Source organism: Euprymna scolopes, chromosome 2, assembly GCF_053919585.1.
Source record: "Euprymna scolopes isolate OS-2025 chromosome 2, ASM5391958v1, whole genome shotgun sequence".
NCBI classification, from domain to species: domain Eukaryota; kingdom Metazoa; phylum Mollusca; class Cephalopoda; order Sepiida; family Sepiolidae; genus Euprymna; species Euprymna scolopes.
This window is the reverse complement of record NC_136483.1, coordinates 106435152-106448499: the sequence shown is the minus strand read 5'-3', so window position 1 is coordinate 106448499 and position 13348 is coordinate 106435152. Positions and strand designations below refer to the sequence as shown.

Here is a 13348-nt window from a genome sequence, read left to right as displayed (position 1 = left end):
TGGTTAGTTGGTTGGTTGGTTGTGGCACATCAACCCGTTTTGGGTTATTTAATCCTTTCATAGATACTACTGTTTCACAACAACAAATAGAAAAGTTATCATAAATTATAATCAATTTTCATTGGACTAATTATATAATCGTTTTTTTTTGTGGAAGTCAGGGTCGTTGAGGAATGCGTTTTGACTCTATTATCATATTGTTCCTATTTACTTGCCTCCCTACGAGGGTAGAGTTAGACACCAAGGTTAGTTTTTAATGTGGAGGGAAGGAACATAAATAAAAATTCTCTCAGTCGTGAAGGATTTCTTCTCCACTAACCAATAACAAAAAAATTGAACTGTAGTATCAGAACAGATACTACACTTTGATCCTAGCCAAAAAAGCCAAGATGGTATTTATTTGCTCCCCCACTGAGCAAATTAGGCACAAGGCCGTTTTTAATGTGAGGTAAAAACCAGCTCCCCTAAAAGTAGGCAAAAAGGGGGCACTCTGGTTACCAAAAATAATAATTGTCCCAGTATAGAGGGTTTCCCCTCCATTGACTGGTACAAATTATCTTAAGTGCAGCATCTGCCGGAACAGATACTACACTTTGCTCTTGGCCAAAAAGCCAAGATCTAATGTTTAAGTTATCATTGATTTTATCGTAAGTAATCTCCATTATTAATCGTTATTGGCTTTTTCGGAAGCCATCTCAACTTTAGGGCATGTGGTTCAAGAACAAGTTAGATCAAGTATGTAGAATTTATTGTAAAAGTAATCTCTCAAAGAATTAATGGAAAATTCAGTCATTTTTGTAAAAGTTTGTTTGCATAAATATATATACATATATATTTGTGTTGAGACAATTAATCAGAATCAGAATCGGGAATAAAAAAAATCAGACCATTTGGAGGCGTCGGAACTGGAAAATTCTGTGCCTATTTTCCAATACCAAAACGATTCTTTTTTGACTTTTTTATTTGATTTTGTTTAAAGCAAAATCATTCCATTGCTGATAATAATGATGAAATAAATAATAAATATTATTGATTAATAATGATGAAATGAATAATAAATATTTATTGATTTTAAACTACCTGTAAAACTAAAATTGATAGATCATCCCCCTGCAAGTGTATCTTTACATTTACGAAAATATCTGCGTATTTAATATGTGTTTTTACAGTAATCAGAGAAAAACTAACAACTCTATACTTAAATATTTAGAGATTTATGAAGAATCGGAATCAGGAATTTAGAACAGAATCGGTAATTATATGAGAATCAGAGAAAATATTGAAATCGTCCCATCACTAATGTGTGTGTGTGTGTGTGTGTGTGTGTGTGCGTGCATGCGTGCATGTGTGTAATGGTTGTATAGAGTGGTTTCTTAGATGTAAATCCAATGAAACCTGCGTGATTATTAAAGTAATCTATGGGTCTAGCACGCTTGTAACTGGGGTGTTGATATATACCTACAAGTAGTATTATCATAAAGCAGCGTTACATAAGGAAACCAACCACATAATTGATCCCAAACGATAATCAAGTACTAACTAAAGGGCTTATGGGAACGGAATGCTCTACTAATATACGCTATTATTATGTACCTGTTTGCATGTATATGATCTGAAAAACCTATCTCTATAACGAAACATATAAACTTATAAAATATATTTATATTCTAGCATTGAGGAAAAGATAAACGACCCAAAAGAAAGAATGACAACCATCGAAATTAAGATATATATATATATATATATATATATATATATATATATATATATATATATATATATATATATATATAGATATGAAAACCTCTGCCTGTGTAATTACTTCAAACACAGCGGTAGAGTAAAAAATATAACTCCCAGTATACCACCTTTGTTTAAATCATATAAATAAGCCTGTATATTTGTTCATTGACTGTTAATTTGACCATATGGATATATATTTTATAAATAAATAATTTAAAAACGAGAAACAAATGAACAGATAAAAAAAGCAAGGAATAAAATAGTTTGATAATGAAGTTGCCACCAGAAAAGAAAAACAACCATAAAAACATAAGATAGGGAAGTAACAGCGATGACGGTATAATATTACTTCAGATCAAAGTGAAAACTTAGGTCAATAAACAACCATGAAGTTAAAATAATACCAATACCTCACCGCTGTGCTGTGACAGCTTGACCACATGGGAACATACTTTCCCCTCTTTTTCTTGATCTCCCCACATATAAGCAGTAGTGGACAACATTATAAACAGTAGAACATACAATATGAACATTAAATGGAAAGTGTTCAATGAATACAAAAAAAGGAAAAGAAAAAATATTTTGAAGAAGAGGTATTACATCGAAATATTGATGTTAAACAAATAAATGTTTGTTTAATTTATTTTATTATGGACTATTATCCTCATCTTTTTTAATTTAGTTGTTTTCGGCCAACTATTCGAATAGTTGGCCGAAACGAAGTGAAACAACAACTAAAAAAACAAACAAAAAAAAGATGAGGATAATAGTTCGCAATGAAATAAATTAATAATACTCATCTCAATAATGAATTCCAATTAATTAATATAAATTTTTGTTTATTTTACAAAATCTTTAGTTCATATTTTGGCTTATAAACGTATACCATATGTAGTTCATTTTAATTATGATAAAAGTTTCAATCAAACAACTTCTCATTCTTTTATTGGAGCAGGTGCTAGTGTGATTGCAAAAATTTGGAGTGGATGGAATAACTTCAAGAAACTTTTGTCATTACTAATCAGCAGACATATATGGTAGTGAAACATGAGCACTCAATAATGCAGCAATAGAAAAGCTAAATGTGGCGCGATGCAAATTGAAACCTATTATGCATGGCATCAGTCTACGTGAAATAAAACAGAGACACCTGGGCTAGATTTTAACTGGAATAAATGACATCATCACCATTGTACAAACAGCGAAACACAGATAGCCAGGTCACTTTTCGAGATTTACAAGCAACAGATAGATATCTAGAGTGAAAAAAATAAACCCTGAAGCAATGAAAAAAAAACAAAAAAAACTAAGAAAAGGGCCAAAAACCTAGTGGAGAGATGACCTCGAACAACCAACTGGGTCCTACATGGCCACAACTAGGCAAGAGGAAACCAGACAAGGCAGGAGGAAACCAGGAAGGGGTTCCTCCTGCAGGAATGATCAAAACCTCTGATGATGATTGAACATTACTTACTATGTCACTGAAGGATGAGGATAAACAGAAATGATGTTGTGAATCTCAGTCTTTTCTATAAATACTATTATGGCTTGTGTTCTTCAGAATTGTCTGATCTATAACCTGCTTCCTTTGTTCCAGCTTATTTCACTCATTGATCTAGTGGTCTCCATCAATTTGCTGTTTTGATACTTCACTGTAATACAGTTTCCTGTTCCAGTAGTTTCTTTACAAGAACTGAAGGCTTGCAGAACCATTTTGCTGTTGACTGTTTTTCTATAACCATGGTCTTTTCAAGACTAAGGCGAATAGGTACCTCCTGTTATCCCTTTACATCAAGTGGCTTCACGCCTTGTCTTGAGCAGTTTCCATAACAAAAAGGTTGTCAGTTGGATTGATGAACAACACTTTAAAAGGATTGGAAAGAGCAAAATTTGATTACTAAAGAGGATGGCTGAACAAATATTTGTTGACATTGGACTTGAAGGGAACTATCTTATAGTTAACTAGGAAGCAGTCCCGTGATATGGTGTTTCACAGATGGAAAGTCCATGAAAAGAGATTGTTCATTTAAGTTCTGTTTGGTTATAGGTACACAAAGGAAGGAAAGAAAAGTTCTTTACAGTGGTGGTAGTTAGATGAGTTCTTGCTGTGAATGCCTCATAGGAAAAGGGGAGCTCAATTAAACACCTACCAAAACAATAACGAGTAGTAGAGAAAGACTAGCTACGTCTTTTCTGTGAGAAAGAGACTTTAGGGAAGAGAAGAGATTATCCCCTATGAAGTTTTAATATCATCAAATACTTATTTATATTCAAATGTATAAAAACGTCCAGAAATATATTTATAATGAACTTATTCCTGACATTCGCTAATGACCTTCTAAATCACATTCTACGATCATTTGTTGACATCTATGGCAGCACTTCAAAGAGCATTAATGATTAAGATCTTTCTAATTCTTACTCTTATGACCGAGAGCATGTTGTGCAAGCGGGGAAAAAAGTAGCTGGTTGCTTTTAACCCATCTAAAACCAAGATTCTCTCCTTTTACCACCAGCACTCAGTTTGCCTCAGTTAAAATAAATGGCGCTCTCCTTAAGGAAGTGCCTTACTTTGATAAGCTTCTAGGACTGACTGTAAATCTAGACCTGAAATTGAAGATTTATGTGACGATTGAATCGCAAAGTGATTCTTTTGAATTGAAAGCCATGTTTAATTTCAGAAGAGTTTCCTATAGGCAGTTATTCTCTACAAGTCCTGGAGATGAAGAGTTTTTCGTTGGTAGCTGTTCTATATAAGTCTCAGACTCCAAAATTTTGCAGGCAAAGAGCAAAAGATCTTCCTTGTGTGGCCATGAAAAAGTTATGTGCAGAACTGTTAAAAGATTCAGTATTTTTATGGAGTAATTCTGGTTTCTGATTGGTTGCTAGCAGAACGTGACTCAATTTGATTGATCAGCTCCTATCACCAGTATTTATAAGTAGAACCTTACAATTTAAAAAAAAAACAAAAAAACATACCCTCATATTATATCAAAAATATTGCAACAAATTCCTTTGAAAGCTAAAATGTAAATGGCTACGATTGTTTACACTTTCCTTCTGCACTTCGTTGCTTTCCTCCTCAACTCTAAAGCTAACAACTTTTAACATGAAGATGTTAAATGAAATAATTTTCAACCAATGGAAATATTTCCAAATCCAAAAAACTAAGTAGCATCTATACACGAATATAGTGATCCAGTGTTTACTCATTCTTTGGATTTTTTTTTACAAACCATCCTGTTCCCTTATATATATATATATATATATATATATATATATATATATATATATATATATATATATATATATATATATATATAATTTAAAGGAGATTAGAATAATAGTCTAAAGAGCTAAGTGTATTTTAATGTAATAGTGAAATTACTAGTTTAATTAAAATACAGGAAATGCTCGTTGTAATTTAGATATATAATAAGCTCGATAGTTAAATGTCCTAGAGCTAATTCAATATTAAGTAATGTGATTTATAATTTAAAAATTTTAAAAATTTTAAAAATTTAAAAATCAAAATTTAATTAAATTAAAAATCAGTTTCATAAGAAGGAACAATATATATATATATATATATATATATATATATATATATATATATATATATATAAAAATATAACACGAAAATTACAGAATTGTCGATGCAATAATTTATTTCAACCTTATGGTATTTTCAAGCATCTAAACTAGACAATTACATTTTTGATGATCAAAAATGTAATTGTCTAGTTTAGATGCTTGAAAATACCATAAGGTTGAAATAAATTATTGCATCGACAATTATGTAATTTCCGTGTTATATTTTTATGTTATTGCTCTGTTTACCACATTGAGCTCTCATATCCGGATTTCCTCTGGAATTATTCCATTATAACACTATATATATATATATATATATATATATATATATATATATATATATTAGTGTTGAGACAATCAAAATCGGGAATCGGAAAAATCAGAAATTTGGGGGTATAGAAATCAGAAAAATTTTCCGATGCCTAAAACGATTCTTTTAATTGCCATTTTTATTTGATTTTCTTTAAAGAAAAATCTTCTACTGCTGATAGTAATACTAAAATAGTGAATATATATTGATTTTAAACTATTAGTAAAACTGAAATCGATAGATCATCCCTCACAAGTGTATTTACACATTTGAGAAAATATCTGCACAGTTTACATGTGTTTTTACGGTAATCGTAAAAAATAACAACTTTACACTTAAATATGTATAGCTTTATAAAGAATCGGCATCGGAATTGTAAATTTAATACCATTGTATAAGAAGCAGAAAAAATATTGGAATCGTCTCATACCTGATATATATATATATATATATATATATATATATATATATATATATATATATATATATATATATATATATATATATATATACGAGCAAACAATTAATAAAAAAGAGTTAAAAACATATTTAATCTGAAAAGGAAACACTTGTTAAGTGGATAGTCCTTAATCCGCGGGGTTTCGAAGAAATACTTTCCTTCTCATCAGAGGGTAGGAATTAGCAAAATGTTTTTTTTGCATACAAAAGTATTTGATGGAACAACAAGTAAGTCAAAGATCTTTATTGATAACAAAAAAGTGAAGCAGAGGGAATATGGTAAAAAAAAAAGGTGATTATTTTATATATATATATATATATATATATATATATATATATATATATATATATATATATATATATATATATATATATATACTGTGTAAGCAAAAACAATGCTCAATTATAAAATTTGATAATTTTGTAGCTTACTCTTTAAGTCAACCATTTTGGCCTAAAACTCATTGGTATATGAAAATTTACTGAATTTCACGAACTCAGTATATATATATATATATATATATATATATATATATATATATATATATATATATATATATATATATATATATATATATATATATATATATATCCTTTCATTTTCTTCCTTTGCTGAAGCAATAACATTTTTACTTTATTTCATATTAAATGCCGGTGTGATTCTTGGCTTTATGCAAATATGCTATGGAATAGCCTTTACCAAGTCAACCAAGGACCATGCCACACTTACATTAAATCTGTTGCTAAGGTTGCAGGCAAAATTGTTGGATCATTCTACTGCTCTAAAACAATGCAATCTTACATCTGTATAAGAACCAGATATGTTATATTACTAATAAGCGTATAATGGCAAGCAAACACAAGACTGACTAGCAGTTCAGCCCGGCTTTGCTCAGGCCCTATGTACTGTTCATAACTTGCCCTATGTGTGAATACACTTTCAAATGTTTAGACCAAAATTTGTCTAAGTAATTTTGTAGAGACCGCAGAAGTAAATTTTTTAAAACTTTGACCCCAATTTTGACTACTTAACATTTATTATTTTGGTCTCAAATCAAAATACAAAGTTTTACTCATGTCCAAGTTACCTACATCTAAAATTCAAATCTTTAGACCCAAAATTGGCGGAAGAATTTGGTAGAATCTGCAAAGGTCAACTCTTTCAACTTTGACCTTTTGGCAGCCAAATTTTCGCCCCAAAACTGATTAAAATGCTTGCAGCATGTCTGAATACCCGTTATGAATAAATTTCAAATGTTTAGACCAAAAATTGACTGAGTAGTTTGTTAGACACCGCAAAGGTCAAATCTTTTGAACTTTGATCCCTTGGCAGCTCAAATTTTCAACCCAAATCGATTAAAAAGCTGGCCCTATATCTGAATACCCTTTAGGTAAAATTTCAAATGTTTAGACCAGAAATTGGCTGAGCAATTTGGTAGAGACCGCAGCTCAAATATTTTAAAACTTTGACCTCTTAACATTTATTTTTTGGGCTCAAATCGAATTAAAACATTTGATCCATGTCCAAGTAACCTACATTTCAAATTTCAAGTGTTTAGACCCAAAATTGGCGGAGGAGTTTGGTAGAGTTTTTAATGGTCAAATCATTGAAATTTGATACATTGACAGCCAAATTTCTGGCCGAAAACTGATTAAAAAGATTTTCCCAAATCTCAATAGTCCTTATGTCAAATCTTGAGTCTCTAGACCGAAAATTAACAGAGTTATTTGGTTGGGAAATGTACACAGACAGATACACACATACAAAGACATTTTCACTTTTATAGATATATAGATTGTTATTCAATATTTCAGATGAAAATTGAAAGAAAGTTATCGTCAGTTAAATGACATAAAGATTATAAAGAAGTTTTTTGGTGGAGTAGAAACAACAATAGTAGTAATATTTGTAATTTTTATTTTTTTAGATAATATTTGTGTGGGCGTTGACTGCAAATAGTCAGCTCTCATCTGCTGGGAGAAGGAGACATTGGATTGTTTGGGGTTATTGATTCATTTGTTATCGAAGATAACGCTTTTGTGCAATTTCAAATGTTTAAAATTGAATCTCGCTGTTCGTCACCAAATTCGCAAAAAATATTTTCTTGATATGTTGCGTTATACCCAAGATATCGAGGACAATGGCTTGTTGAGATTCTATGATCAACGACCAAAGTTTATTTGGGTTGTTCAATTGTGTCTGAGTCATGTTTTGTCTGGTTAGGATTTGTTTGGCGAGTACTAATCCTTCTTCAAACCTCTCTGGGTTAGTTGAACTCGGGCTTTCCCTTATATGGAAATGTTTAACAGGTGCTCGGCTCCCATGGCGATTGTTTTCAGATTGGTGGAAGTTGGATCTTAATGACTAATCAAACTGAGTATAAACCAACCTAAATGGAATAATTTATAGAAATCGTTTTTTTTTTTTTGTTCCTGCTGATTTTAGTCTTGTCACTGCTCGCTGCTAATTTGTTACTTTTGTTAACTTGGAAAAGGATTCTGTCAATTAGGTGTTGTTTATCAGTTTAGGAGGAAACTTAATAAATCGGAATGAGATTTTACGAATGATTCTTTAGCACCCACAATTAAGATGAAGTATTGTCGTCCCATTTTGGGGAGGTGCTGCTGCAGTGCTGCACTGCTGAGTGCTGCACTGCTGCAGTGCTGCAGTACAGAGCAATCTTTCCTACTTTGCAGAGTACAATATCAGGAGATTTAGCAGATAAGCCAACAAACGAAAAAAAGGTTGAAAAATTTAAATATATAGCAAGTAAATGTTATCAAAGACAAGATAATTACTCTTCTACCTACTTGGATCATTTTTGTGTGTTTTAACGCATTTTAAAGCTTTTCTTGTGTTTGAAAAAACAAGCAGTGTTAAGTCTGTAAGTTAAACTAACAATCATCATGGTAGACGAGAACACGTCGCCTTCAGAGTATCAATAAAGGCTCAAATGTCCCAAAATAAACAAAATACTGATAGAAACCAACCGAATAAGTGTCACGAAAAACACATAAAAATTATCCAGGTAAGTAGAAGAAGAGTAACTTATCTTGCCTTTGGTAATATTTATTATATATTTGAACTTTTTATGCTAATGCACTTACTGATCCGCGCTATTTTTTAAATCGTATTTCCAAGTTTAATTAAAGTTTTATGTTTTTTTTTTATTCAATTGTAAGGTTAAATACAGAATAGGTACAAAACACCCTCCCCTCCCCATGTTAAGAATGGCTTTTTAAATAATAACGTTATTATTTCAGCACGGATCAATAAGTGCATGAGTACCGAATTTTTAACCCTTTTTTTCGTTTGTTGACTTTTCTGTTAAATAACCCAAAATCGACTTTGAAATCTCTCCTCTCTTCCCTACATACAGCCTCTTTCTCATAGAAGAAACTTTGCTAGTCTTTCTTTACTCTATCATTATTTTCATGGTAGTTGCTCGACTGAGCTCCAATCATTGGTTCCCCTCTGTAAAACATTCACAGCAAAAACTTGTCTAGTTACAACCACTGTAAATACTTTTTCTTTCTTGCTCTGTGTATCTTGAGCTAAATGAACTTCCATGGGCAGAGTCTTTTTCCAAAAACTATCTGTCTATAGAACAAAATACTACAGAGTTAATTCCCATCTGACCATCATGGTCGTTTTCAAGTTCTATGTTAACAAATTCTTATTGAGCCGCCCTTTTAATCAAATCCAGGCATTTGTCTCACCATCCAACTGAAAAGCTCATTGAAATTTGTCCTCGAGTTGCCTTAAGTGGTGACTCAATGGTACAAAAAAAATCTTACTGTGAAAAGAAAACAAAATAAGCGGTTGAAATCTTATTTTAAACAACAACAACAACAACAACAACAACAAAAATGAACGCGTCTTCTAAGTCCGTCCCAAGTAAAAACTCGGTGCTTGTTAAGAATAGAGTCGATGGGCCGATTTTTTTTTTTTTTTAATGTGTGGTGTCACGCAAAAACAACATATACTTACTTAATTGTCACGTCGAAAATAGTAATATATCCAAAATATTACGAAAATTCATTAAGTAGAACAACTGCTATTGTATTTTTAGTAAAAAAAGTTTATCACTATGGGCTAAAACAAAACCTCAGCCATTAAAGTGGCGAAAAGGAAGATAAGTATGTCCTCAGTACTCGCAATCTTCAATGTGTTCACATCTAGGGAAAATGCAATTTCTCCCAATTTTCCGTAAAAATTAGTTTTAACTATAAATAATTTCCTACTCTAATTCTATAATTTTTTTTTCTATTATTATGTTCGACATAAGTAAATACTGTTTTAAACAAAACCAACATTTAACAAAATCGATCTGTCGGCTCTATCTTAAAAAGCACCAATGTTAGTTTAATAATAGAAGGAAAAATGTAAGCAGTCACTTTACTGCAAGTTTAATGCTACTAGATTAGAAAAATAAATAAATAAATAAATAAAAGCATACCGTTAAACTCTTAAATCTAAATGAAATAAAAACCAAACACGCCAAGAGTACTTTAAAAAAAAGAATACGCTAACCGTTGCTGAAGTGCAAGTGAAATCTTACTGTAAATATTAAACAAAACACACACACACACACCAAAAAAAAAAGGCAAGTTAAATCTTTCTAGGGCGAAGACGTTACTGCAATAGCTCAGCTAGCGTAAAATAAGCGTTTCTATTTAATTATAGCTAGAAATACAATTTAGGATAATGAATGGAGATTGAAGAAATGGTCATAAAACCAAGTATAAATGTAAATAGAATAAATAAAAGGGTTTTAGTACTAACAGATTACAAATATTTTGGACGCCATTTGCATTATCATTTTCGTAAAAAACGCAAGAATGTCATTGGCTAATAATGATGATTATTCAATGAAAAAAAAAATCAGTGTATATACAGAAGTATTTCTTAATAAAAGAAAATGTCGGGTTTGGGCAAATGTTAAAGATCGCGGCCAGAGCAGAACTCAAGAAAAATTTTATATAGGCATTAAAACTGGTTTTATAATGTGGTTTTTTTTCTGGCAATCTCTAACAATTGCACTCCCAAAACTAAGATAGCGGAAATGGATACAGTTGATGCAAATACAGAACGGAAGCTACCAAACATGGAACGAAACACGAAACCATAAAGAAACATACAATTAAAAAAAAAAAAACTATCTCAATTTTATATAATGTACTATCCCTGTTTCAACACTTATATAATATATCAAATATATTAAGACAAATGTTAATATATTGAATATATTATTTCAAAAAGACTTCATTTATAGAAATGTAAAAAAAAAAAATTCTTTATCGTTGTTGACACAAGTGTTAAAAAAAAATTAAAGAAATGTAAAAAGTAAAAGTTCATTATTTCTTTATTATTAAAACTAAAAAAATATTTAAAGGAGTATAAAAAGTAAAGTTTATTTTCTATTGTTTCATGATAACGCAATAAGTGTTAAGACAAAAACAACTCCTTGAAACAAAACACCTGTACATGGTTTCACACGTCGCACACTAAAACTAAACACCTGGGCAATGCCGGGTACCCCCCGCTAGTCTATATATATAAAAGCGAAAATGTGTGTATGTTTGTATGCATGTATGTATGTATGTGTGTTTGTATGTTTAGAAAAAACTTTCGACACAGGTCATGGATTTTTGCCAGATTGGTATCATTTTAAAGTTCCAACCTTCGCCCGACAAATATCGAAAAATTGGCCAAAAACGTTAATTCCTTCACCCTGAAATCAGCAGTTTTCTACGGGGGAGGGGAGGGGAGGGTTCAGCAAAAACAGTCTTCTCATGACGAGTTCAGTTCTACACATGCGTCATATGACGTCGGAACATGATTTACTTTAAATATTTGAAAAAGCGACACAATTTCGTCAACGTTGTCTTAGCTCAGTTGCTTAGAGTGCGGCATCATTATCTAAAGGGTTCGAATCATGGTGTGAGATGTCTTCTTTTTTTTTTTTGATTTATTAAATTTTAATATTGAAGCTGGGTTATCTAATCCATTTTTCACATGTTTTTTGGGAGGGGTTATTTTTCAGATTTTTTAACGTTCGTTTTTCTGTTTCGCGTTTTCTTTTTTTGTTTTTCCCATTTTTACATTTAACATCGTTCGTTTGCCTTACGTTAGTTTTTTTTACTTCGCTTATTCTTATGTTTTGATTAACAGCCCCACCCCCGCCTGAGCACACACACCTACAAACACCCGGGCAACGCCGGGTACCCCCCACTAGTCTATACATATAAATAGAAAATGTGTGTATGTATTTATGTATGTATGTATGTATGTATGTGTGTTCACTTTTTGTGTATGTCTACAAAAGGCTTTTTTCGCCGTGATTCTCAGTTGGCTCGCTTCTTCTTAAAACTTTTTATATGCTGTCTAAATAATAATATCTACGACTAAGGAACTCAGGTTGCAGCTATCTTTAATTTACCCGACTTTCACAAGCTATTTTCAAGATAATTTTTGATCACCGCGTAGCGGGGAAAACAGAAACTGGCTTCCAGCACAAAACTAGGTCAAACATCACGCGACTTTACGTTCTCGCACCTGTTCTTTCGCTTTATAAACGTCAACTTAACACATTTATCAATTCATCTATTCCTTTGGTCGAGATGGTTAGGTCGCAGGCATTTTCTCCATTTCCTTTCCACCTCCGCGTCAAAGGTTCGGGTTTCAAGCCTACTTTTCTACTAAAACTTTTTTTTTCTTTTACCCTCCAAACACCCGGCCAACGTTTTTTTTTTTTTTTAAACAGGGTTGTTTTGATCCACCACCCCCAACACACTCACACACACACCTCCAAACACCCGGGCAACGCCGGGTATCCCCCGCTAGTCTTTAATAAAGCAAACCTATTAAGATGGTAGAATTTTTACAACAATTTCATCAATAACTTATTTTCATTTATTTTTCATAAATTTACCTAATAAACCAATTATTTCTTTCCACATTCAATTTTTTAATATATAACATCTCTCTGTTTAAATTTTTTAGCAATATATTCATAGTCATTATTTTATGTGATTCACATATGATGATGCACCAGATAATCATAGTTTAATTTTTTAGTGAGGTGGGAGGATTTCTTATCGAATCTGTTCTGGCTTTGTGCCATACTTCCAGCAAACAATGCTGGTACATGAATACTTAGCAATTCGAAAAGGATATTTAAAATATTTTTCTTACTTAATATTTCTTATATCTCTTCGGACAATGCTGAGAAATGGGTC

At 31.6% G+C, this 13348-nt stretch overlaps 1 pseudogene; it reads right to left on the bottom strand.

Annotated features, from left to right (window-relative positions):
* Window positions 1-241: 241 nt before the first annotated feature.
* LOC145243354 (U2 spliceosomal RNA) lies at window positions 242-396 on the bottom strand (annotated as a pseudogene).
* Between the last annotated feature and the right edge of the window lie 12952 nt (window positions 397-13348).